Source organism: Egretta garzetta, unplaced genomic scaffold, assembly GCF_000687185.1.
Source record: "Egretta garzetta isolate BGI_Z169 unplaced genomic scaffold, ASM68718v1 scaffold209, whole genome shotgun sequence".
NCBI lineage: Eukaryota > Metazoa > Chordata > Aves > Pelecaniformes > Ardeidae > Egretta > Egretta garzetta.
Window position 1 is genome coordinate 1,046,393 of NW_009260839.1, and position 27,487 is coordinate 1,073,879.

The 27,487-nt window shown below is 38.3% G+C and overlaps 1 protein-coding gene across 1 annotated transcript in view; it reads right to left on the minus strand.

Annotated features, from left to right (window-relative positions):
• The window catches only part of CCNG1 (cyclin G1), a 21,766-nt gene extending 6,455 nt beyond the window's left edge, over positions 1-15,311 (minus strand). Inside the window, exons 1-2 of the mRNA XM_009647066.2 lie at positions 15,307-15,311; positions 10,124-10,135 (exon numbers count right to left, since the gene is read on the minus strand). The gene's annotated coding sequence lies outside the window, so the exon portion shown is untranslated. The remainder of the gene's footprint in view (positions 1-10,123; positions 10,136-15,306) is intronic.
• Positions 15,312-27,487: the final 12,176 nt, after the last annotated feature.

Genomic DNA, 27,487 nt, shown 5'->3' on the forward strand with positions numbered 1-27,487 from the left:
CCGTGTGCAAGCGGCTTCCCAACGTTTGTTGCAGCTCCTGGCTGGGTGTGCAGGTCAGGGAAGTTGAAGGCGTTTTCCAGGCGGGCTGAGGACGGGTGGGAGTTAGCTGTGAGACTGCTCCCGCCTCCGGCAGGGCTGAAACCTCCTCGGTATAGAGGAGGAAGGGTTTGTTTATTTTTTTTTTAAATGCTTTCCAGTCCCTCAGAAATATTTTTGAGTATTCATGGCGGGTCAGGGCTCACAGAAGGACCCAATCAACCTCCTGCTTAAAACAGCCTGAGTTGGCAAGCTTTGTTTGGGGTTCAGGCGGCTGTTTACAAATACACCTGCCTCCAGCCTTCTTGTTTGTGTGTGTTTGGCTGGGTGAAATAACTTTCTCCTCAGAAAACTGACAGGAATTACTCAGGGCTATGTTAAGGTGAAGGCGTTGCTGGTGAAAGTTAATTCTAGTTTGTTGTAGGTATCAGGCTGTCTATAAACTTTCTGGTTTTGTTTAAGTGTTACAACATCTGGACATAGTGCAATATTGTTGAAAAACACTTAATACAGCATTTAAAACTATGCAAGTAGCAGAAAATACTCCACTTTTGAACTGACTTTAGGCAAATAAAGGGAGTTGCTTACTATAGAGAGCTTATGTTTAGGGCATGCTCGAGGGCCAAGGCTCTTTTATTTATTTATTTATTTAATAAATGTTCCATTATTTGTTATTTTACTAGGAGTGAGCACGGGTTTCTTGCAAAGGCTGAGACATGGCTGAAGGGGGTGTTTTGTAGACCTATAATGGGTACTATGTCTTTCAAATGGGTATAAGGTGCTTAAGCACTTGCTTTCCTAGTGCATTGGTGTGTTATTTCTACTTCAGTTTAAAACCTTCCAGCTATTTTGTGGTGATTACTGTGAATTGGTCGAAAGGCTTAAGTTTCTTTTAAGGAGTGAACTGACATTTTCTCTAATGCAAGATTTTTAGGAAGGTAAACCTCTTAGATATATTTCATTTTCTGACTCCTCGAAGAAAATATATGTTGATATGTGAGTCATAAATGAGGTGATATGCATCCCTAAACTTTTTTTTACCGTTAAATACACATATATTGAAGATACATGCATCTTGCAAATGGGAGGAAGTTCTCTGAATCTCAAAAGGGTGTGAGAGAGTTCAAATCCAGGAGGGTTTTGGAAATTCTCTCAGGAAGCCCAAGATTTCAGTACAGCCCAGGTGATAACTATCCTGAGAAACATGCTTTTTTTTTTTTTTTTTTTTTTTTTTTTTTTTTTTTTTTTTTTTTTTTTTTTTTAGTTAAGTCTATCAGCTTGTCTGTTGTTCAAAAATCTTCCTGAACAGAAAGCTGACTGATTCCTGGCAGCACTTTCAGCTAGCTCTACTGATAGTCTACAACCGAACGCACAAGTCAAGGAAGTCATCCTCTGTCTTCTGAGACAGAGTGTTTTTCTGTCTCTATGTTTTCTGCTTATGAACATGTTTGTTTTGCATTTGCTGTAAGAGTTATTTCTAAAGTGCTTTATGCCTTTCTTTAAAAATGGAGTTGCACTTAAAGCACAAGCAATTTGCAAACAGCCAACACCTGTTCCAGGCAGTGTTTTACCCTCCCCTATAGCACAGCTTTTCTATATAATACTCATAATATTAGAAGTTGTCACATCTGCCAGGAGCAGAGGACAAGTCAAGTTTAAAGCCCTTTGGGGTAAAATTAGCATAATATTTGAGACAAAAAAAAGGGCACGTATCTATTCACGTGAGACAGTTTAGCTGACGGATGTGATAAATACTACTGCAATAGTTCAGAACTGGGTACTCTTGTCAGGCGGGGCTATGTCTAACAGAGTTGCACCCAACAATGAGATATGATCTGGTGTGCATAAATTCTGGTCCCTTCTACCTGAAATGAACAGCACCATGGAATTGGGCTCAGAAATAGGTCTTTGCATTACAACTATGAGAAACTGCAGTTGCTTTCATTGTCTTTACATGTGTTGGAGTAACGCTGTGGAATTACTTTCACCTTAAAGCAGACGGCATGGAAAATAAGGAATAGCTATAAGAGGTTTTTGTTCAGCAAAAATTGTTCATATGTGTAATTTTTTTACTGTTTCAAAACATTGGCTAAATACTGGCAAGAGCATTGTGTTTTCACCAAAAGTGACACTCACCAAAGTAACAGCCTGAGTTGCTCTGAAGAAGGTGATCCAAACGTTATTTTAAGTGCACTTTGCACATCCTCCCCTTTTCTGGGTTAATGGCTGTCATTGCCAGTATTCATTGGACTGTTGTCACACAAGGAGAGGAAGGTGAGGGAGGCTGGGAAGGCTCTGCAGTTGCATTTGAAGGAGCGTGAGTGTAAAACAGGAACTGTTTCATGCACCAATGAGCTTTATCATCTTATTTATTTCGTATGTGCATCAAAAGCTGTATTCCATCTTACTTTCTCCCATTGTACTTCTCACTGATTTAATATGGGTTTGTTTCATTTTTCCTATGATTTACTTTTGGAAATTTAATTAAAGTTGGGGTTATAAGAAGTATCTTTGTACTTCAGAAGGCTGGAATGAATGATGAGAAAGGCAGGACCAGAAAGAAACATTGTTAGAGATACAGAGAATTTTAAGAAAAATGTGTCTTGCATAGAAAGGTCTTGGATTTCTAAAAGGCTCAGTGGAAGTCAGCGTAAGGGAACTTGAGGGAGTCCATGGGTGTGAAGGTGGAGTGACCAAATAGTGTGTCTATCTTTCCCCTTGAAAGCGCTGTTCACTTGCACAGAATCTAACTTTTAGGTTTCCATGTGCTGTCTATTTAACTTTCTTCCTCAGACCTTTGCTAACTATTGGTAGAGTGAATGTATCTTAAAATCACTGGTTTGACCCTCATCATAATGACCTTGATTTGTATGTCTATTAAAAAAGGAAAAAGTAATTTGTTAAAAAATGAGGGTGGGAGCATCAATCCCAGATCTCATGCCACAGCCCTTCTGCAAGAAAACGAATTGGCTTTCTGTGCTACAAACTCTTAACTATAAATCAATCTGTTGCTACTCTGTGAGATTCCTGTATAATTGCCCATGAATGCAAACTCAAGTACTTCAAGTATTCACAGATGCAGAACATCAGAAATAAAGATTATAGTAAATCAGATCTCATGAATATGCATATTTTTGTTGCCAGTAAATAATCTGAGTTATCTAAATTAAAATTCAAAATTATATATTGCAAAGGAAGCGTTCTTCTCTTTTTTTTTTTTTTTAAGAGTTGGGAAACATTTGCAGTAGTCTTCCTGTCATTACTATGCACATGATAATCATGTGAAGAAAATGATACTTTTTTTTTTTATGCTGCTTGTTTTAGATAGGTTTTATTTCTTAAATTGCTGTTAAAAATAGACTGAGAACTCTAAAAAGCAGTGGGCCATGGAGCTGGTTGGAAGCCGCTGACAGGAGCCAAAGCCACTGGCCTATTTTGTGTTCTTGCAATAAGGGTTCTGGACTGAAGTGATACCAAGGAAAAAGAAATCATGTCAATTAAATGTAATGTACAGGTTTTGATTTAAAAACATTCCTAAGGCTTAGATGCTTAGCAAGTGGAAGCCTAGCACACCTTCATCAGTGTATGTTGTTAAGATCCCTGGTGCAGAGTCTAGGCTGCTGTTAGCCAGTTGGGCCGCAGCTGTGAGAAGTCGCTTGCTCTAGGGTGCCAGACTTTGTGCTGAAGTGGCTGAAGCGAGTGCATGTACTCCATCTGCTCTGCATCCTGCTGTGTGTGGGTAGAAGGTTCTTCAAGAGGGTGGCAGCAGTGAGGGCACCTGTAACTTCTTATATGTTGCAGCTGTTCCCTAGTAACTTTGGCAGATAGGAGATAGAGGATTAAGACTGGATAGCTAAAGGTGTTACATCTTCTCTTCTAGATGTCTATTCTGCATCTTTGGTGGCTGTCATTCCTGAGGTACAAACAGCCAATTTTCTGGTGAATCAGCCTGGTGGCTGAAGGCACACTGATCCCAGTGTTTATGGCTCTGCTAGGCTGAAGAGTGTGCTAGTCCTGGGACTGCTGCAGGGACGAGTGGTGATCCTGCAGAGCACATAGTTGCGGGAGTGACATCTTCACCTCTTCCCGGTTCAATCTATGCCTGTATGTCTTTCAGAAGTCTGTGTAAATGTCTGTTTAATCCCTACTGCCAGAGTCAGAGAGCACCAGTAATGCTTAATTACCTGCATCAGCCTCATCTGGGACTTGCACCCATGTTCCCTGCCTCCAGGTCCAGGAGTCTCACTTAAGCTCAGAGCTATGGTCTAGGAAGAACTGTGGTCAGCCCTTTCCCCTGCTTGTCCAGACTGGTTGATTGGACTTACCAGATTGATCTTGGACTTGCTTTGTCACCTCTCATTTGTCTGGGAGTCACAGGACTGTCAGCGCAGCCCGTGGCTGTCATCAGAGTGGCTCTGTTCACTCTGCTGTGGGTTGGCGCCTTTGTTGGCGAGGTCCTACCCTGCCTTCTCCAGGGTTGTCCTCAGCTTCTGGCTAGTCTTTCCTGGTGGAGTGATGCTGCTCCCTGGCTCTTTAATCTTTATGAATTAGTCCTCAGAACTTTTGCCTGATTCTATAGAAAATTCTCTGTCCTTTCTACTTCATCTAGAAATGCCTTGTATTAAAGGGAAAAATCCTGTATGTCTCTATGTAAATAGTATCATTATAAACAAAAGGGCTTTAATCTAAAGCAGGTTTTCATGGGGAAGTCTTAGTACTTTTCAGTATATTGTTTTCTCATTATCCTTCTACTGTGCTTATGTTAAATAAAATTCACAATTCCCCTTACCTGTTTATACAAGATTAAAAAAAATGCTTCTGTAAGGGTATTTGCCCAAATGAATAGGGCTTCCTTTTCTGTGAGTTGTTCTGGACAAAATCAAGAGTTTATGATTAATAGGCAGAGGACAGATCCTATAGTTAAGTCCTTAGGAGATTATAAATCTGTTGTTATCAGAGGAATTTCTGCTGTACCATAAATATGGTTATTTTGTGATGTGTTACAAACAGATATTGACTTGCCTGAACAACATAAGAAAGCACTGCAACATGGTTGTTTTAATTGGAGAAATGTGTCTATGCAGTCTGAGTCCTTGAGAGTGGGAAATAGTATTTCCACCCCCCTGGTGGAAAGAGACATGTGTATCTAATATCACCCTGTTCTCAAGACTACTACTGAAGTTAATGCTGGCTTTTCATTCTTCCGATGCTATAGTCATAAAACGTTATATGGTGAATTAAGATAAAGCTTCTTGAAACTATTTTTTTCTGGGATTTCAGTAAAAAAAAAAGATTACCATAAGAGCTGGAGAGGTTTCTCCCCTGCCCCTTCTCTTATGTTTCTTAGACAATTCATATAGACCCACATGCACAAGGAGAATAAGGGGTTTGATTACAGGTGTCAGTTATGTTGTGCTTGTCCCCTTATTGTAATAATTGGCTTGAGTTTGTTCATTAACATAACTGTAAAGAAGTGCACATGAGAAAGAAAGCAAAATAAAAGGAAAGAGGTGAAGCTTTCCAAGTAAATGTGAGGCCCTGTAAGAGGTCTGGTTTGTCTGGCGTTACTCCTTTACTGAAGCTCATTACATCAAATATTTCAGAAGAGAGCATAAAGATCTCTTGGATCGATTTAAGAACAAACGCTTGTGAATACAGCCTGGGAGGCTAAGGAGACAGGTCTCTAAGCCATTTGGACCTGCTTTAGGGAATGTCTGTTCATAATTTAAAGTCCAGCATAGGCACAGAAGAACTGTGAGATTCTAATTTCAAAGGCCTCACTTAACTTCACAGAGATCCAGGTTCTCAAAGGTGTTTATGCATCCAACTCCTGCTATCTTTAATGTAAAGGATTAGAAGTCTAAACTTCATTGGAGAGAAAGGTCGTGGAGATGAGAGGGGTTACCAGCTAGCCCTGACAGTGATGCATTGAGTGATTTGACTGAAATTTAGATTAAATGATTTCAAAAGTTTCTTTCTTTGCTTTCCATTGCATTCTTAAGCTTTTAAGCAGAAAGAACTCTACAGGCTCAAAAGAAAGGCAATGAGCTTTGCATTTCCTTGCTATAAATTAACTGGGAAAGGATGCTTTGTCAGACTGAATATTGAGGTTGGAACACTTTCCATAAATTAAAAGGTAGTAACAGGATATCTACTTTTTCAAACTGGAAAACTTACTACTGAATACTTATGTGAAATTGCCAAGCTAAGCAGCGTGTTTCTCCACCTTGACTGCAGTGATAATCCACAGAACCCTGTTTTGGATAGGGATAATAGCAGCCCATTAACTTTTTTATTAGTGTATTGGAATAACATGTAATCTAAATGCCCCAGTTTCTTGTACATATCTGGTATCTGATTTGTATGCCTGCTTAAGTTTATTGTGGTCTGAGTTGTTTTTTATGCATTGATTTTAAAAATAATTTCCTTTTACCCCAAAGGTATTTAAATTGAAAATCGTTCAGGAAAATTTTTTGCGGTTTCACACTCCTCTCCTCCAGACTTTGTTAAAACAGTGAACAAGCATCATAGAGAGGGCTAGTGGGTAGTTAGCTGTCCTAGAAGAAAAGGGCATGGAGTAAGAAATTATATATGCTGTGATGGAAACTTAAAAAATAGCAGTAGTCCTGAGGTCTTTGTGATTACATCTTCTCTGCCCTTATATTTCAGCTAGGTATTTCCTCCCAACTTGAGAAGATTCAGGACTGCTTTTCTAGGAAGAGTAGTGTCAGCTGGATTCAGAACACAGAGTAATTTCCTGAATCAACAGGTAAAGCTGAGATCAGGGTCTTCAGATTACTGATAAACCTGCAAAGGGGTGTGCGGTTTTTGTTAACCACACTGTGAGAGCGATCTGGGGACAGTGTCAGTTTGAATCTGAGACAACCATTTGAAATACTTCAGTCATTACAGGACAGTACGAAGTCATGTTTGATTTTTTTTTTTTTTTTTTTTCTTGAAGACTAAGTGTTTCCAATGGTTGTATGGGTGCTGCACAGTTGCTCCAGGCTTACTGGTAATGAGCTGTTTGCTCCTGACTACCCTGGAATACCAGTTTGTGAACCCTATTAGCTGCATCTTTACATCATGGAAATATGTGGCTTGTCATTTTTCTTAAGAAAAAATATTGGGAAGCAATTGAATTTGGAAGCTTTTTATAAAAAAATCTACTTTTCAATAAATCCTAAATTAATGCAACTTGAAAGACTAATTGAGAGCTCAGGGGCTTAAAAAGGGTTGAGAATTGTTTGAGAAAAGCAATACTTGGGGATCTTTTGCTCCATGCTTGGTTGATGAACCCAAAGAGATGGACTGAACAAGTATTTTTGGGGTTAGAGTGGCAGATCACTGATTGGATCGTGTAGTACTTGGAAATAAGCAAAAATACACAGAAAAAGTTGAGGGGGAAGAAAAAAGTAATTGGCTTGAAGGCATTCACCCTGCCACACCTTCCAAAAGCAGGGTAACACCCTGGCAGTACTGTTCAGGGGAATTCATGTTCACTGGTTTTGTCACAAAGATTAGGTGCTCTCTGAAGCACTGGAATTGAATGTTTCATATGTGGGGTTAGGTTTCCTTAATTATGTGGGGTTAGGTTTCCTTAATTAGATTCATTAATCTTCTCAGTTCTGAGCTGATCTTCCTCTACATCCCCAGGATCTGATATTGCGGCCAATTTTTTTTAAGTAATTAGTGCCTTGATTTCACTGTAGAGTAATATTTACAGCTTAAGCTTTTTCCTCTGACTCTAGTTCCATCCAACCTCAAGAGCTATTAACTCAGATGTATTTGCTAATAAATGAGCTCTATGGTGGAAATATTTCAAGATTTCTGATAGAGAAAAGTAACCATCTCATGATTCTGATGCAAATTACTTTTTATTACCTTTAAAATTATGGGATTGTGAGTGGGTTTCCACACTGATGTGTTGGCTATTGTCCTGGGTTGCACATAAATGGTCTCTTTTGGCTTAGCTTTAGCATTTATGTGGCAAGTTAGACTGGAGAGCAGACTCAGCTGAAAGCTATTCTTTTCCTAAATCATTGGATTAAAGCAACAGTAGAACAGTATCTTTAAGGGTTGGGTCTTGTGAATGTCTTAAGCAGCTTGACGGAAAGGAAGAAGCCTTTCAAGCAAGGCCCATACCTGTACCTTGCTGAAGACTGTCCTCCAATAAGCCTTGCTGCTGTTTTTCTTATAAGTGGAGCTCTGTCACACTGTGCAAAGTGTCCCATAAATAATCTGAGTATACAGAAGATTGCTTCATGTCAGATTGGAATAACTTATTCTCCCAATGCCTCAGTAAAGAGTGATAATCTTTTTTTTTAAGAGAAAATAGATTGATTCCTGTTATCTGTATCAGATATTAAAGATAAAAGGGTCTACTAATTGATTGCAATTGCTGATGTGTTTTATCAGATGAATGAGTTAAGTAGTTCAGGTAGTAGTTTAAACAATCAAGAGTTAAATATCTTTTTCCAAGCCATAGATTTAGAGTGCAGCAGCTTGCAAGTCAGTTAGTGTCCATGCTATTGTGGGAACTCGGTGGTTAGTACGTGGCTCAGAACATGAAGCATTAGGGTATTTCAGTTCATGTGCAGAGCTACATCCTTCTTTTCAAAAGCTGTTTTGGGAGAAAAATGGACTGGTTTTCACAAAGGCAGAGCTGTGATTAAAGGACGGTCTGCTTCCCTGATGGACCCTTTTGCTTAGTAGAGGAGATCTTCCGATAACATAATGAAGCGAATTTTGTTCTTGCAGTGGGAAACCATAGCAACCTGCCACTTTAGAATGCATGGTATATAATCTGTCTGTCCTTCAGATAGTATTTTGCAGTCCAGAAATAGTCATCGTTTCCTAATGTGTGAATGTAAAATGTCAGACAACTGTAGCTGGAGTGACAGTGTTGTCTCTGAGGTAAACATGAGCACTGTTGTGCTGCTTGTCTGGTGCTGCACACTTGGAAAGCAGGTTCCAGAGGAGGGTAAAGGTAGTCTATTTTATTCTCACTTTTTAATAAATAGGTTACAGAGGTGCTCTTAAAATCAGTAATTGAAAGAGCTTGCTGCAGTCCCCTTAGCGCCACTCTTACCTTGCCCTCCAACCCATACATGTCCCTACTTACTTTTGGCAGTTTGCTTAAATTACAGTATTTACAGTTCTAAGTAGGTTTTTTTTGGTCACTGGTATCTTTGACATCACTTTGTTCAGGCTCAAATAACCATAGAAGTACACAGTAATTATGCAGTGGGGCAAATGCCCTGAAACTTGCTCACAGCTGGCCAAAGCTGCTGTCTCTGCTTGATGAAAACACAGAAAGTGTTCGTCCTTGGTTAAATAAATAAAATGTGTGTGAGCAATGTCAGGCTCCTCTCTTTGTGTCTCCTTCCCCCTTACAAGTTCTGAAATAAAGTTGAGAGAAGTATTTTCTGCAGAAACAGCATTAATTACTTAAATAGTTAAAATTTAGCTTGCGGGTCTTACCATCTGCTGCCAGTTTTAAAGACTGGGCTATCAGTCTGGAAAGAGATGATTTAGTCAGCTTTTGTGTGAAGAGGACCAAATGAGTAGTCCACTGAAGGAATAAATAGCAAATGTTTAATGATTATTACTAGGGACAGGTTTAGACTAAACACCCTGTATTTCCTTTAAAATAGTATCATGACTCCAGCTTGTTTAGGAGTGTTTAGAAATAAACTTCAGTAGCACAGAATGTTCTTGATGAATGTACATTTTGTGGAATAGAGCCATTTCAAGTGGTTTTTTTCTATAACTCAAGTGTTAATAGCCAAAATGTATTGTTTAAAATGCAAAATTATTTTGATAGGGCTGTGTTTTACTTAGGAGAGCAGAACAATATTGGATCAGTGTTTCTTCTGTTGATCATTCTACTGTTTCTGTGTTTTAGTGAGCCAAGGCTATTAGGTTCCTTCTGTTCCTTAAACTGATCTGGCTCCTTATTGTTTGTGACACATCAATTTCTTTTAAAATTGTAGTTAACCAAATTTTTCTTGTCACTTACGCCTCCATTTCTCTGCCTCTTCTGACGCTTTTTTTTTTAAAAATGTCTGTTCAATAGCAGTTTTTATTCCCCTGCCGCCTCTCAGTTTGTTTTTTATCCATCTTTGAGTAATTAGGCCTTTATGAACAAGAGTGGAGCATATTTAAACTATTCCCACTGTCATTGTTTTGGTTCTAATCCTCTATGTGATCTGAATCCAAGTTGCTTTCAGCTGTTTAATTGTTTTATTGTATATTTGGCACTTGCATTTGTAGGTAGATGGATTAAGCACTGAAATCACTTGCTTGTGATCACTTGTGTCTAAGCAAATGCTATGGGTTTCTTGATTTGTTTTTGGTTTAGTGTACTTGCAGTTTTTTCTCCCTTTTTTTGCTCAGGGACCTAATAGAAACCCCTCTTGTTAAGGGAGGACACTTCAAGTTGAAAGAAAATGTAAATGACAGAACATATGCTCAGATCTATACTACCAAAACTACTAATAAAAACAATTGCGTTGAAAACTGTGGTCTTTTGAGAAAGCAGAATGTGAAATTCAGATTTGTCCCGAATGAGGGCAGTAGCGGCCCATGATTTGTGTAGTGGTTATTCATGTTGAATGTAACACTCATTAAAGACTCTGAGCTTTGGTATATTTATATTAGGTGTTTCGGTGAATGTGTTGTGGAATTACTTTTATAAATTCAGAGCTGAGAAATACCAGAAAAGACTGTGAAGAGAGATATTTTTATGAAGGGGACTTTCAACTTAACCTCCTACTGGAATGATTTTTGAGTTCCAAAGAAAAGCAAGACAACTTGCTGAAGGGAAGAAAATGCTATCACTTGACAAGTAAAGTTGGCAAATCTGCATTTCAAGTTTTCTAGTTTTTCAGGAGATGGTCAGGTTTTACAGGAATTAAACTTAATTTTTACTGAAGGATTATTGTCCATACACAATGTTTAATTTTACTGTTTAGTTTGATATCCACAGAGTCTATTTACATGTACTTAAATCATGTACTTCTAATTGTTACATCCTCACGTAGCTGCTTTGCAGTGGCAGTTATAGAAGTACTAGATGAATAATTACCCTTCCCTCTGCCTTAACATGAGACCTGTCATGTTTTCTTAATTGGCTTTCAGTATTGAGTAACATTAGTAGATTTGTGAAGGAACAATATGTGTCATTGTAGGTGTCTTAATGCATGTTACCTTCTGCGGAGAGGATTTGTGGGAGGGAAGCCTGAATTTTGGAGCTTTGTCAGGTTATCTGTGTGCTGTGAGCTCAGAAACAAGGGGCAGTACTCTTTCTTGTCACTTTGGTTGCTCATCTTTATCTGTGGGAAGCACAATTTCACAATTTTCAAATTAAAAAACTGTGAACCTCATGAGGTTCAACAAGGCCAAGTGCAAGGTCCTGCACCTGGGATGGGGTAACCCCCAGTATCAATACAGCCTGGGGGGAGAAAGGATTGTCTGTGTGCTGTGAGCTCAGAAACAAGGGGCAGTACTCTTTCTTGTCACTTTGGTTGCTCATCTTTATCTGTGGGAAGCACAATTTCACAATTTTCAAATTAAAAAACTGTTTATTAAATGCCTGCTCTAAATAGAGTTTTCCGTAAGGTTAAATTTCCATGATGTCATCCATCTTGGCAAAATTACTGTTGCTTCTATCAGTTTCTTCTGTGTAACTTATCCCTTTTAGATTTCTTCCTTGCTTCCTGTAAATGAGCTTATACATTATGCACCTACAACCTGTTTTCCTGGTGTTCCCATTCAGAATAACTTAAAATACATGGCAATCAATGCTGCTCAGGAAAACTGTCATATTTGTGTTCCCAGATGTATTGGAAGGTTAAAATCTTGTAGTTGGCTCAAAGGTGATGGCATTCACTGTAATGGATTGCACAGAAAATCAATAGGAAAGAACCATTGTTTGAAAATGTTATTTCAAGCTAATGTCAGATTAAAAAATATATATCAATAAAGCCTCTGGTATTGGCTGGTGACCTGAGAATGTATGGCTTATTCAGTTACTCTGTATGCAGTTTTATTTTTCTTTCGGAATAATTAGCATCTTTAAGCTTCTGTGCCTCTAGCCTCAACTTCCCTTGCATCTGATTTAATTTAATTGTAACATGGAACTTTTTTTAGATTGACAGAAGGAGACCTGTAGAGGCTGTCTTCATAATCATTGCCATGAGATAAAGGCCTGCAGCATGTTGGAAGGAATTTTTGCTTTTCTTCCCCTCTGTGCTTACCTGTTGAGTGTCCCAATTCCTACTGAGGGGAAGAGGAGGAAAAAGAAAAAAAAAAAACAAAAAAAAAACAAAACCAAACAAAAAAACCCAAACCCAAACAAACCAAAAAAAAAACCCCCAAAAAACCCACCACATTTAAGGAAGAGTTGAATCACCAGTAACTGTTTTCTTTACCCCTGTAGATAAACAGGTAAAATATGTTTCCAGCTTGTCTTGTGGAAGAAAGAATTAATTTTATTAGAAAGTATTTTGAAACTTTAAAGAGAAAGGCAGGCAAGACTAACAGCTACTTCTAGAAACTTTGTAGCAACTAATGTCTCAAAACTTACCTAGAAAAAAGGAGTAAGGTGAAAAATTGGCTAATAATTAAAATCCCTTAGATTATTTCTAATGTGATCCCCAGATAACATAACCTGTAATTTCTTGGGTCCTATGGTCATGCCTATTTCCCTGTTTCTGGCAGGATTAAGTAGCCAAGGTAGTTAGTGTACTATCAGACCCTTTGTTTCTCCTTGTCCAAGGCTTCCTTTCAACCCCTTGCCTATACTTGTGATTTCTAGTGTTTGTTATACTGATAAATCTGTATGGACTTACATGCCTCAATCAAGAGCCGCTTTGCATGGTAGTGCAGGCCCATCCCACTACTGGGAATGTGACAAGGCTTTCTGCTTTGCCAACGACTTTCACTTCTGGCTTTTTATTTCCTTTCACCCAGAGCTTTATTCAAAATCGGTATTGCTGCTTATCTGCTAAGCAGCAGCATGTCAATAAGCTGATGGCACACAGTTTGTTGCCAGGTAAATTTGCCATGGATAATGGAGAATTTACTGAAATGAAACCATTTTGGACACTTGTATTCAATTCTTCCCTGTGCATGGAAAGTTATTAACATCCCAGGATCCAGCCGGGAACTATGATACTTATGTCTGCAGTCCCATCCTTCTAACAGCACCTGTGGTCATGACCGTACTGGGCATTGACTAGATGTAATGTAAGAGCTTCCATCTTTAATAGCTGGTAACTAGTCAAAACTTAACTATGGGTCAAGTAAAACGGCGTCTTTTTTGTGAATCCTTAAATCCTCATTCAGTATGTTCCATCAGAAACATATTTTGCATTTTTTTCAAAACCCAGTGTTTCTACTTAGCAATCCTTGTACCTGTATCCTAGTTTGTGGATTTTCATAATTAATGAAGAGATGAGTCTCACTTGGTACATCTCTGAGACAGCACTGAAAGTGAATAGATTTCATTAAGTACTCCAGAGAGCTTCTACACCATAACTCATTGCAGGCTGTTTTTGGTTTGGTTTATGGGAGGGTGGGGTTTTTTTGCTTTTAAAATAAAAGTCTTTGAACAGAGAACTATTGATATGTTGAGAAAATCTGAAATGGTTTTCCCCATGTCATAGTAATCATATTTACCACATGTAGTTACTGAAACTTTTTTCTAATCGGTCCAGAGAACTGAACTCTGCTTATCCCCCCACAAACATTAAAAATTGTGCTTAGAGGCTTTGAGATACCTTAATGCTTTTTTAAAAAAAAGCTTTGTACAGTAGGATGTTCTATATAGTTTCTTACATTCCTTTGTTTAAATTCTAATGTAATAAAAATAATATTTTAAGGAAAAAAAATGACACAGCGGTCACTGTATTGTGGGTATATGCAAGCCAAATACTGCAGAAGTACCTTTCAAGTACCTAAGGGCCTTTGTGTGTTTTAATGGAAATAAGAATTTCAACAGAAGGCAGCCATCTTTGAGTGGAGAAGAAAATGTAAGTCATGGCTTGTTTTACCCATAAGCCAGGAAAAAAAGTAAAGGCTTTGCAGGAAGCCATTCAGAACTACATTGGCTTTTATGGTCAGTATGTTCAAATACTCATGTCCCCATTCATCATGTCCTTCAGTTTACAGAAAAGAACTTTATTGGATGCATAATTCTTTTTGCAAACCTCTGATAGAAACCAGTAAATATAGGTTGTCCTCCTCCTGCAAGCCTACAGTCTGCACTTAATTTTCTTGAATGTTTTGTTAGTTTTCTCAGTCACTGTGCTTCTCAGGGCTGTCTTCTGTGTTAAAATATTTTATGCTTCTGTGACTTCTTTAAGGTGATTATGTGACCAGTACAGCATCATTTTGCATGCTAAGGAGTTGCTCTTCCAGATGTGTGTTGCTGAGCATTCACTATGACAGCTGAAGTCAACACACATCCAGCATGCCTGAAATTTAAGCCCTGAGGCCCAATCAACCTTTTGCTGAAATCGGTGAAAATGCTGGCAGCAGTGGGAGCTGGACTGAGGACAAAAAGTCTTTTGAGGCAAAAGTCAGAGTAGGAATATGATGAAGTACTGGGTTCCTGCCCAGCTCCAATGCTGGCTATTGTCCAGAGTTAGTCTGTGCTTGCCTGCCCGCCCTCTGTGCCTCGTTGCTTTGCGTTGTTGGAACAATCACTTTAGCACTTTCAAATGTAACCTTTGAGAGCTCCCTCTGGCACAAGCTCTGTAAAGTGCATGTGTGGCAATGTTTTGTTTGTGTCTTTTTGATGTTGTTCTGTGAAAAATGATAAAACTTAAGTGTGCTGTTTGTGGTTTAAAACCTGTGGACTTCAGAGGATTTTCCCTGAGAGGCAGAAGCAGACAGGCCCTTGCTATAAAGTGGATATGATAAATAATCACATGGAGACTGTTTTGCACTTGTTCCCCTCTGCAGTTATTCCAGGTCTCTCTTCGATGTCGTGTTCAGCACACTGTGTCTGAGCCAGGCTTTCTGGTTAGTGTTCAAAAGAACTAATTACAGGAGAAGAACCTGAGAGACTTCTCCTCAGTGCTCTTGGACAGACCTTTGAGTAGATGAATACTCTTATGCCTCTTTTGAATGCAAAGCAAGCGTTTTCAACACAGGCAGTAAACATGCCAGTGTAACTGTAGGGTTCTTTAAATAGAAAAGGGGTTCTTTTAAACAGAAAATAGCTCCTGTTTCATATCCCAGGGAGCTGAGTTGCAATGGGACCCCACTCACTTCTGGGCACAAGGGTTTTTTTATTTGGTTTTTGCTTTAATTTTTATGAGTATATTTTATTTGGATACTTCCAGAGTCCTAAACCGTAAGAGCTGTATAACTTCGAACAACAAATATTTGGCCAGTCTGAACCTATTGTCAGTTTTCATTCCTTCTGCTTATTTAGTTATGTTTAAACTCTTAAATCTATGCTTCTTAACATTTCTGTTATGTATCAAAAATGAATCTTGGGTTTTGTATATATAAACAGCAACTGCCAGGCTCTTATTTCTCACTCGTTAATGTGAAAACGCATTATGCTCAAATGTGTGTGCTGAAGTACTAGGCAGTTGTGTGAAGGCAGGCTAGTAAGTGACTCTTGAGATACTTGAGTGAAATAGGGGTGTTCTTACTGAGGCTGTATGGAGTAGTAACAGCAAAAAAAATATTTGCCTTTATGAAACTGAGTGAAATGTCTAGTGAGTGAGAGCTGGTTAAGAAATTTTAGACAAATTTCTTCTTAGGTTAGGCTAATTTCAACAAAAGCATGCTTTCAAAAGGTCAGGATGTTGCTTCTGGTCAGAACTCCAAGGAGAGACCCCTACCATCAGCAGCTCATACGCTATGCTTCTATACTTACAGTTATGGTGAACTTGGGTTGAACTGTAAGCTATCTGGACACTTCAAAAGTAGAGGTTTGAATGGGTCTTTTCTCCATCCTTGGTGATAAACCAGAAGAATGAACTAATTCTGGGTCCTTCTGGATCTTAAGAACCAAATTCCATTATTGTTTTTTAAATATCTCAACTTCAATCATATGAAGCCTATGTTGGCCTAATATAGATGTGAAAATCTCTACCCCTTGACCACTGTAGCATGTGTGAATATTAAGAGATGTTAAGCTGTACTGCCTCCTGGCACTTCAATGCCTAATGATGGATCCTTCCCTGGAGTACCAGAGGAAGATTGGGAGGTGTGTTATCACTATTCTGTTCTTTTCTTCTCTCTTCATGATAAGCTGCTTGACTACCAGAAGCAAATGTAAGAACTAGTGCTGTTGAAAAGTATAAAATCCCATTCATCTCCTTCCTAAGTCTGGTTGTGTACTCTCCAACTAGGTGAGGCATCCCCCAACAGAAACGGTGTTCCTTGTGGATGCTTCATTATTGGTTTTGCTTCTGGATCTTGTGGAATTCAGTGACCATAGGGATAATGCATCTGCAAAATAAATACTGTTTGTTCAGGAGCTTAGATAATGTTTGTTAAAGGACTGTAGAGTGCTCCTAAAGGTGCCCCAAGTGCCTGAATTACTTGTTCTGCAGTGTTCAGCGTTTTGTACAGCCTGGAAACATGAGTGAAGCTATTAGAAGAAATTGCCATACAAATGACAAACTTTCTGAGATGAAAGCAAGGATAACAAAGAATAGTGGAAGGTGGTGGGGGGGGGGGTGGGAAGCATGCAAATAATATTTGTAGTACTTGGTGGTACTGCAGCTCAACTGATATAGATAGAGTAAGTGTTTATGTGGGCTAGAGAAACCAAGTCAAACATCCTGATTTAAATAGTGTTCATGATAAAATCATAGGTTGATGGAATTCTGCTTTGAGTTTGCAGTGGACTATAAATATGCATGTAACTACTAAACTGGCCATCATAAGTCACTGAACTGTAGAAACTCCACTTGTCTGTAGCTTTTTTTTTTTTGACCATGTAGTATATCTTAATGTTCAGACATACTACCCTGCAATATTTTGAACTTCCCCCAAATTCATGTAAACAATGTCCTTCTAATGTACAGAAAAAAGAGGCTTTAATGTGCTGGCTTCCTCTCTCTAGTATTGGAGTCTTTAACAGATTAGACCTGTATTTCAGATACTGTAGAGTAAGACAAAGAAATTATTTTAAGACTTCCAACAGCTTCTGCTTAAAAATCAGAATATGATGCCAAGTGGCATCTTGTGTCATTTGCTGCCAAATATCATTTTACCTCATAGAATTTAAATCCACTCAAGTGGTGTGAAAGTAAAATTAAAAATCAGCCTACCGCTGTTACTTAAAGCTTTCGAGTGTACTTGGAAAACTGAGATCAATGGAAGCCTCTACTGAAATATCAAATTAAAAACAGGGATTATCTCACTCATTTAAAAGCTAATTTAAAACAAACTATCTGCAGTAGGGATTCTTGTTACGTAGTGGACTTAAAGTTCAGTTCACGCAGTTTCTGGTGAAGTTTTTGTGGTTTTGGTATGATTGTGGAATGAAGTCTTCCATGTTTACATAAATACAGTAATACAGACTGGAGAGCTGGGTACAACTGCAACCTATTTTTCTTTTTTTTTTTTTTTTTTTTAAGGCTAAATCTGGATGAACAGATAAAACTCCTTTAGAAATACTATGTAGATATGCTAAAAACTCCCCAAAGTAACTTTCATTTGGTAACATCAAATGTTCTATTGGTACACGAAACAATATACACATGAAAGTGATTTTTTTTTTTTAATGAATAGTGTCATATTCTAATGAAATCCTTTGTGTGAGGAGAAAAATATTTCTCTAAGGTATAGAAATCTATAAACCAGTGAACCTAACTGTAGGGAAGGGATCAGTGTGCTCAGAGTTGCCACAGAGTGCTCTTGAACATGTGAGAACTTTCAGAGAGGGAAAATTATGGATGCTGCCACATGTCTGAGAGCAGCTTTTGTTTTATGCAGTTGTGCTTGGATGGAAGTTGAGGTTGCTACTGCTGACATGTGCTGCCTGTAGAGCTCTCCTGGCTCCATCTGCACAGGCACAGAAAGGAGCTGTGGGATGGGAGGGTCCAGCTGAGGCCACCCTGGCATATCTCTCCAACTTGAGCATCAGAGTGAAAATTGAGAGATATGTAATACTGCCAGCAGTAACCATTGCTGTCATACTGTCCATAAGAGACCCGTGTCTTATTTAGACACATGAACTGGTCAGTTGAGCAGTAAGAGTGTTCTGAAGGAGTTGGAGTTTACCTTTGGCAAGGGTGTCTCTGGTACTGACATACGGAGTTACCAGACTTCAGTGTTGAAAACAGAGGAGCTCTAACCAAAGCCAAAAATGATGTTTGGTTCAGTTGATTTTAGGAAAATGGGGTATTTTCCAGCACAGAATTCCTTGCGGAAGGAGACTATGTCTTTTTAAAAGCTATGAAACTATTGACTTCTTAAAAGGCATGAGAATTTTATAGTATCCTACTTCATTGACTAGCTCTGCTTGCTAGAAAGATTAAAAAAAAAGCTTACAGTTTGTTCCCAGAAAGTTACATAAGTTTATGCTTACAGTTGTGTGAAGTAGAGCAAGAGCATGTTAGCACCTCTTTCCATATTGTGAAAGAACGTGCATGGGGAAATGTATTCAGAAGAGCTTGTGCAGAAGGATGAGTTTGTGGAAGGAAAAATATCCCCAGGGAAGTTCACTTCCCTGTGCCATCTTCTATTTTTGTTCAACTTCAGTGTCACCATTTAGGTATTACATTCCTTGAAATAGAACTTGTTTCTTAATGTTTTTCACAATTAAGAGAAAGATAATCCCAAGCAAGATGTGAGCATTGGGGGGACCTCATACCCCATCTTGAAAGTGACACTTGTTCTGTGAGTATATCTGGATTTAAGTTCCTATCTGTTTTTCTCTCCCCCCTCTCTATTGCTGCTTTCTAGCCTAAACAGTCTACAGATCCCCCAAGGTGTGGCTAAAGCTCAGATCAAAAGGGAGTATCCATTGAATAGAAAGCTGATGTTAGAATCAGGTATTTGGTTTCTCTAAACACATCCTAACGCTGCACAGTTCAAAAGCCTCTCTGCTTTTCTTAAAACTGAAAGTTTAACTGCTTATTCCACCTGTGCCCTTGATGTCGTCTTTATGTATTTCTATTTTTACTCTTGCTTCTCTTGTGCAGATCTGTATGGTTTATCAAATGACTTCACCTTCGTCCATCTGTGAGCCAGTATTAGAAACAACTTTAGAAAAAAAAATTGTAGATATTATGTACAAGTCATTTAGAAAGTAACTTCTAATGCTGGTTAACTGTACTACATTATTCAAAAACTTTATTAGTCTGCCAGTCAATACAAAATTTTGATGAAGGCGAAAGGAATTACTTTAACTTCTGGGGCAGACATCGCAGTTTCTCAACACTTGTAATCATAGGCAACTTACATATTGAGGAAAGCCAAAGAAAATCTACATGTGAAATAGATAGGTCTCATACACGAATGTGGGATGGCTTGTTGGATTCTCATTTGTTTTCAAATTGATATGTCATTTGCTTCCATAATATTATGTTTTCCTTTTTGCTTTGTATGGCTACTTTGCATCTATTCCCAAAAGAATCCTATTATATGATGAGAGGAGCATCAGGAGTATATAGTTTAAATGCCATTGGAAAATGAGTATGTGGGATTTTTTTATTTTGAGAATTGTGATAATTAAATTTCAGGCAAAGTTTCATTTTCTGCTCATGCCACATAGCAGTATTAAGTGTTTTCATGCTCCATCACTCCTTTTTTTTTTATTAACTTTCTATTTAGAGTAGGTTTTTTGGAAAACACTTTATCTTAATAAGAATAACCTATCAAGCAAGAAAGCCAGCAGAGTTCACATTATCACACTCTCTGTACAGGAGTTTATCTTTTTGCCGCCACTACTGCATTCCACACTGCTCTGATGTTGGAAAATGGATTGGTTTTAATGGTTGATTTTTGACTGGCAAAGGCAGAGAGGGCACCATTGGCCTGTCACAAAAATGATAAGATTAGAACCAACTGAATAGACACACAACAGGTTAAAGAGCTTTTGGGAGAAATGTGCTGTACACGGGCACCTCCGATCGGCATTAGCATTCTCTGCCTGTTACAGAGACTCTTTAAAATGCCATTTGCATTGATGATGGTATAATTGACATGGCTCCCCAAGGAGCTGTAGGGATTGTAAGAAGCTCAAAGCTCAGGAAAACTCATCTGTTCTTGGGACTCATATAGTCTGAGGCTTTGTTGGTAGCAGGACTTGCATTGTTGTATGCTATCATTCTAATAATAAAGGGCCATCAGTATTATGGTTTTTCTCAGGTTCCCAGCAGTATTTTTGTTAAATCTAATTGAACATTAACTTGCTAATTAGCATTAATGCTTCATTCTATTGGGTAATTGACTGCATAGTTTTGTTTTGAATGGCTTTTCTGGAAGATGTCGTGTAATAAACTTTTACAATGAAATTAATAACTTATAGAAGGTTTCATTATTTCAGCAGTAAAAGTAGTAGGATGTGCAATAAAATTTTTGTATTTGCTTTCTAGAGCTCTGAAGGCTAGGTGGTAAGACAAGTGCACAAATCAATGCCTAATAACTACAGAAATAAGTACCTTAAAATATTAAAAGCCATTTGGAAAGGAATTAATAGAAATAAGACTGCTCTTGGGACTTATGCATACTCAGAAGCTGTGAGAAGATTCTGCATATTAGAATGTGTTTAAAAGGTACACTATTGAAACTTTGCTGGTAAGTACAGTAGGAGATAAAACTGATTTGCCTGTATAAGTTGATACCTGACACTGTATCAGTAAGGTTGTCTTCTTTGGGCTTGTGTATATCACATGCAGAAGATAGCTGAGGGAGCAAAAGCTGGTTGCTTACCTATTAGCTGAATACATGATTTGTATGTCCATGTATGTATTAGTGATAAGATCATTGTAACTGAAAACAGTATCAGAAAGAGTAGGAGAGATGCTGCCTTAATAAATCTGTAGAGTGTAAGTGTGATTACTTGTCTCTAGAAACAAAAGATTTCATCTTACTTCAGTAAAAGATACTGGAAAAAATTTTGATCTGATACTTAAGTGCAAATTTGCAATAATTTCTCTGAAGGCTTAAATTAATCCTGTGCTGAATTAGCACTAAAAAGTAAATTAGATTTTGTCTGTCCATATTTATTCTTTTAACCTACGATTTAGGTGAAGTCCATTGGTCTGAAAGGAGGTTCAAAGTTAAGCTCTTTGAGATGAATAATGGGCATAGTGGTAAGCTTAGGCATTCAAGAGAAATTGCAACAGTGAATGATTTTGCATGCTTACTTTATGCAAAGGTTGAAATGCAATTCCTGAGCAGTGAAGTATTACTTATAAACTTTCAGCTTCTTTCATTGATAAGAGGTTTCAAACCCAGTTACTAATTATCTTTAGAAAGCATTTGTTTTAAGTGTGCTTAAGACATAACCAAACATGTTATACATAAAATTGTGGAAGGAAGGGGAGAAAAAAACATATTTGAGTGGTTTTTTTTTTAATTGCAAGTTTTCTCGTAATTTTTGCCTTGAATTCCAAGTATTTTATGCTAATACTATCAGGTAATGAATTATTCAAGGCTTAGAAGTGGCTGTAGAGGGTAGACAGTAGAGATTGACAGAGGATTTTTTTCCTTGAAAGTGTAAATGTACGGGCAAGTCAGAAGACAACATTAGAAGAATGTGGAAAGAAAAGTGGCCAAATTTGGATTAACTTGTATTAAGGTGGATGCAGTTTAAGACACAACAGCCATGACAAATTCACTCTCATAGGCTTCTTGTTTAACAATCAAAAGAAAAACACTAGTGCCTTTTCTCAGTTCTAATAGTGATTGGTGCACCATTAGAAAAGAAAATTGAGTATAGAGGTATAAAGTAAACAGTTCAAGCCCTTCACAAAGATTGCATCATCACATGCATCTGACACAGGGCGAAGAGGATTGCAAAGTTAAGCCACCTCACTATGAATTTCCCTTTCTCTTTCATATGTTTGCACTGTATCGTTATTTATCTTAAAATTAATTTTCTGTCATTTTCTATCATGTGGGAGACATCTACAGAAATACCAGCATGGTGTATAAAATGATTTAATATCAGTGCTTCCTGTCTAAATAGTTTTTTTCTCATTTAAGTGCTTTTGAACCAATTTATATGCCAACATAGGTTAAAGGCAATAGTTGAGGTTTGGAAAGTTTGATTCTGCTTGTTTGTGCCTACAAATATATAGATGCTAAAAAGAATGTCTGCCTAAATCTTAAATCTTGGAATTTCTGAATTACGGAATAACTCAGTGCAATGCGTGCTCTTTCCATTTTTGTTCAAGTAACTGCTGACATTTGCAATTGTAATTCTCTCATCTTCCCCTGCATTTTCAAGTTGCTGGTGCTGAAAAGAATGATCCTTGGACCATTATTAATTATCAAACATTATCAACAGTAACATCTTTGTACCTTGATCAAATTCTAGCTCTGGTAATTTCATTCTCCTTGCCTCAAGTGTCCATATAATTTCCTGGATTGATATTTTTCATGTCTCTTGCTGCCTGTTGAACAGTTGCTGTATTCGAACCTAGCTGAAGAATGCATTTCAGTGGGTCATGAGGTGTTCCTGACATTTCTCACAGCAGTCTGAAATGTTATGAGGACTTTTAGGAATTTTTAGAATTGATGTTCAGTAAATGTCTAAGAAATTATTACTCAAAGCTTAGCCTTCTTCTAAAGAGGCGGGGGAGAAATTGTCATATAACTGGTACATCTTAAGTATAGGAATTGCTTACCAATTTACATTATACAAAACATTCCCATGTTATTGAAGTTATACCTTCAGTATTCCTGCATGGTATTATGGAAGAAAAAATAAACCCCTCTTTACTATCTCTATGCCACACTGGGGAGAAATTCTCTGTTCTTTTTTCTTTTTGTTTTCTTTGTATAGGCAACTGTTTTAAATTATCTCTCATCTTCAGTAGCCTTGTTATAGGAACTGCTGTTAATTTGTTTTTTTAATCAAATTATGAAATTGCTCTCAATTTAAGGAAAAAAAAAAAAACAAAAAAACCAAAACCAAAAAACCAAAACCAAACTATGCATGAGCCTTAAAAGCCCCCACTCAAACCAGCCAACCAAACAAATGCTTTAACTACTTTCCTTCTATGGCTGTGTGACTAGAACTCTGCATGCTATTGATATCGAGGGATAACCTCTTGCGTTTATGTACTACTGGTTCTGTATTTGTTTTCTCCAGGAAAGGGGAAATTCTGATAATATTAAACTGAGTATTTTCAAGCTTGGCCTTTGTAATAGTCTGATGACAAAACTGATGCTTTCCAGGCCAAGGATATTTTCTCCACAATGGGAGGTATCTGCAAAGTAGGAATTTTGGATTTCTCAAAAAATACTGCAATAAAATACATGAGATGTGTGTGAGGTGTTAGGTTTGGGACAGGTTGGAGAGCCTTCAGAGACTTGACCTGAACTTTCTGGGTCCTTTTTGTCCACAAGGACTTGCGAGAAACATGGCTTAATTGTTCACCCTAACGACATGAATTTTGTATGTTTAATCTGTGGTTTATCTGGTAACTGTGGTTCATGCAATTTTCTTGGACAAAACTAGCAGATATAGCTTATTCTTGTCACAATAGGAAGAAAAAAATGAAACCTCATTACTTAAAATTAAAAAGAGTATAAGCATCCACATCAAGAGTCATACTTTTCTTTTTCAATCCAGACTCTGTATTCCATGTAAGGAGCAGTGAGTGTGAACCCTCAAATTCCAGCCTCTTTATTATTTGTTATAATAGGAAGTTGTCATGTACTTGAGAGAGCAAGGCAATCTTCTCAGTAAATGAGGATCAGGGCTCCTAGCTGAACAGTTGACAGATTTGCTTTAGCTGAAGTAATTTAATGTTACAGACAAATGTGAGAAAATGTTTGTTGTTCCTTCATTGTGGTTACTGTTCTGCATCTTATTAGAGGAGTTCTTTATTCTTTCTTACTAGGGTCTAATTTCCTTTCTACTCTTCCTCCTGTCAAATGCAAGCCTCTGCAAGTCACTGTTGAATTGATTTGCAAGGTCCAGCAGAGGAAAAATTCAATACTTGGGTGTTTTTTCTTGGTTCATTTAGACTGCTGCAGGCCAACCCTGATCTAAAAATGACAACTTAGTTTGCCTCTGTCCGTATTGCAAAACTGAGAGTAAGGTTTCTTTGGCCTTGATAGTTATGATTTGGATAATTCAAGGTCAGTTACTGTTTTCTCCAGGTTCATACTAGATATCCTGGACTGTGACTGTCAGGTGTGGAAGAGCTTCTCTGGTTCACTTGGCAAGTGAGCTGAAAAAAAGTTTAAATTACTTGTTTTGAGTACTCTTTCTCTTTGTATTTTCTCCTTCAATTAATTTAATGGAATAAATTACTGACTTGAACAAACAGTAAATATAATAGCTGTTATACTGCACTGGTACCTCTTGTGTGCAGAGGAGTTGGAGGGACATACGGAATTAAGTTTTGCCGGATAGAATCGTAAAATGTTTTGGGTTGGAAGGGACCCCTAGAGGTCATCTAGTCCGATCCCCCTTCGGTGAACAGGGACACCACTAACTAGATTAGGCTGCTCAGAGCCCTGTCCAACCCGGTCTTGAATGTTTCCGGGGATGGGGCCTCCACTAGGTCCCTGAGCAACTCCTTCCAATGTTTCACTACCCTAGTAGCTTTTATAGAAAGTATTTCCCTCAATTTAAAAGGAAATAAACATGTAAGGGCTGTTTATCAGGTGAAAATGAGAGCTGAAAGTTCAGCACCTCAGCAGTTTTCAGTTCTAGAACTATGGGTATGGGCACTTAATTAATGAACCGAATGCAAAACCAGGAGCTTGTGTTTTTCAGCTTTGACATTGACTCAAAGAAGCCATATGGCTTTGCTCAAGTTTGGTTTCTTACCTCACCCTTCTCTCCTGCTTCATCTCACCTCTGTTATCTTCTGTGACCATTCTAGGCTTTTCAAAATCTCAGATTCACAATGTAATGGTGAAGGCGTCACAACTGGATTATGTCCAAACAAAGGTCACCTGTGAATAACTTACTCAAAAAGAAGGCAGGCAGGGCATGGATAACTCCTCCCTCCTGTGTATGTATAAAGTGGTGATTCTCTCACATCCCCTAACAGATAGTTGTGCACCAGCAATAAGCTGCTGCTATTTCTGATATCTATGATGGAGCTCATGGATGCCAAATACCACACTGCTTAACAGCAGTGCAGTCTGTATAGGTGCCATTCAAAGATGCCAAAAATAAGTGTCATGCACTGAAAGCTGTACTAAGCTGTGGTTTGGTTATGTCTGAGTAGCTGCTGTACATAGAACTGCAGTTGCCTGCATGTTGACCTGAAATCAACAGCAGTTTCCTGAATGCTTTCTATAAACTTAACTTTGGCATCTGGTAGCTGTTTCCGGTTCTGTCTCTTTGTCAGAATTATTATTATAGTTGGATGACAGGGATGTTACTTCTCAGGAAGACAAACAAATCTGCTGTGCTGCACTAGTAAAGGAGCATGGTTAAAAGAAAACTGGGCCCGGATTCTTCATTGAAACTTCGTTTTTCTTTTTAGCTTGCAAAACCAGAAATGCAATGAACAGAGTATTACTAAGCCCCTTGGTGGAAATGCAGATGTCCTGATGCTGGAACGCGCATCAATCCAGAGAGAGAGAGAGAGAGTGTCCTTTGTTGCCAAGTTGCTAATTACTCACAGAAAAGATTAAAGCTGAGCATGGCTTTCCCAAATGATTTCATATTATACTCTGAATTAAAAATACATAAAATAGAAATGCTGATGTGGAAAGGATCTTTGTCATTACAAGGCTATAATATTGTCCTGGTATTTAGATTAATAGAATATGGGAGAACAGGTAGAATGGTTGCAAGAAAATCTACTGCAGCAAAGCAAATGTCCTCACGATGTCTATCACCTGTGCTCTGTTGTAGAAAGAATGGCATATTGCTGACCAGATCCCCTTTCTTGGAAGGTGTAGTAGACTTTGATCTCTGATACTTGGGAGTAATTTGTATGTGTAGTTAGGATAATTCTGCAATTCTAGCCACATAGTTCATGTCAGTTTGACTCAGAACTAGTTAATGTGATTTGGATTTCTCAGCCTGCAGTGCCAGAAAGCATTCATTATGATCAAACCTGACATCGTGAGCAAAAGTTTTGGCTGAATATCATTCTAGGAAGACATCTGTTCCTTTTAGGCCTTGTTAAATATTATGCAGGTTACCTAGAATATGTTGCTATAAGTGTCCTAATAGTATGGCTTTTTTGCTGAATCTTACATATTACAGTTTTTTTCTTCTATATAATGAAAGCTGATGCATCTTGAAGACAGTATGTTTTTCTGTAAGAAGGCAGAAGCTACGTAGGTGTTAAAACATAATATAGTATTATTATAATGTGTGTGTTGTCCAGCTATTATGTTGCGCTGGTGCAGCCCCCCCTCAAGTACTGTGTGCAGTTTTGGGTGCCTCATTATAAGAAGGACATCAAACTATTACAGTGTGCCCAGAGGAGCGTGACCAAGATGGTTAAAGGTGTTGAGGGCAAGACTTAGGAGGAGCAGCTGAGGTCACTTGTCCTGTTCAGCCTGGGGAAGAAAAGGCTGAGGGGGGACCTCACTGCAGTCTACAACTGCCTCAAGGGGGCAGTGGAGCCAGGGATGCTTGCTGATCTCTGGTGACCAGGGACAGGACATGAGGAAATGGAATGAACATTAGGAAACAGCTCTTCACTGAGAGGGTGGTTGGTCACTGGAACAGGCTCCCCAAGGAAGTAGTCATGTCACCAAGCCTGCCAGAGTTCAAGGAGCATCTGGGTGATGCTTTTATTCATCTGGTTCCTGCAAGAAGTAGGGAGTTGAACTAAGTGACCTTTATGGGTCCCTTCCAACTTGAGAGGTTCTGTGGTTTTACAGAAATACAGTTTAAAGAAGTGGTATAACAAAGAACTGCAACACAATCTAAATTGCAAACCAATTAAGTTATGCAACTGTCTGTACAAGTAAAGGTTCTCATTCCATAACTGCCTCACTTTTCTATGTGCGGCTTAAGCAAGGTCCCATGATCCAAGCTGTCTTCTCTACAAGAGGTCATTGTCCCTGCTTAGACAGTTTTTCTCCATCATTTCCTTAAACAGCTTGCGAAATCAATGTTGGTTTTTTGAGCAAGCTACCCAAAGGAGTCCGCTTTATTCAGTGGGTGAGTTTAGAGATGTTTATTATCAGAAGCAATGCAGTGACTGGATCTTCTGGCAGCCTCTCAAAGATGGTATACATTTTTAAGTGGTCTTCCCATCCACCTGCAGATTAGCAATCTCCATTCATGTGCTTTTGATATGGTAATTCCATA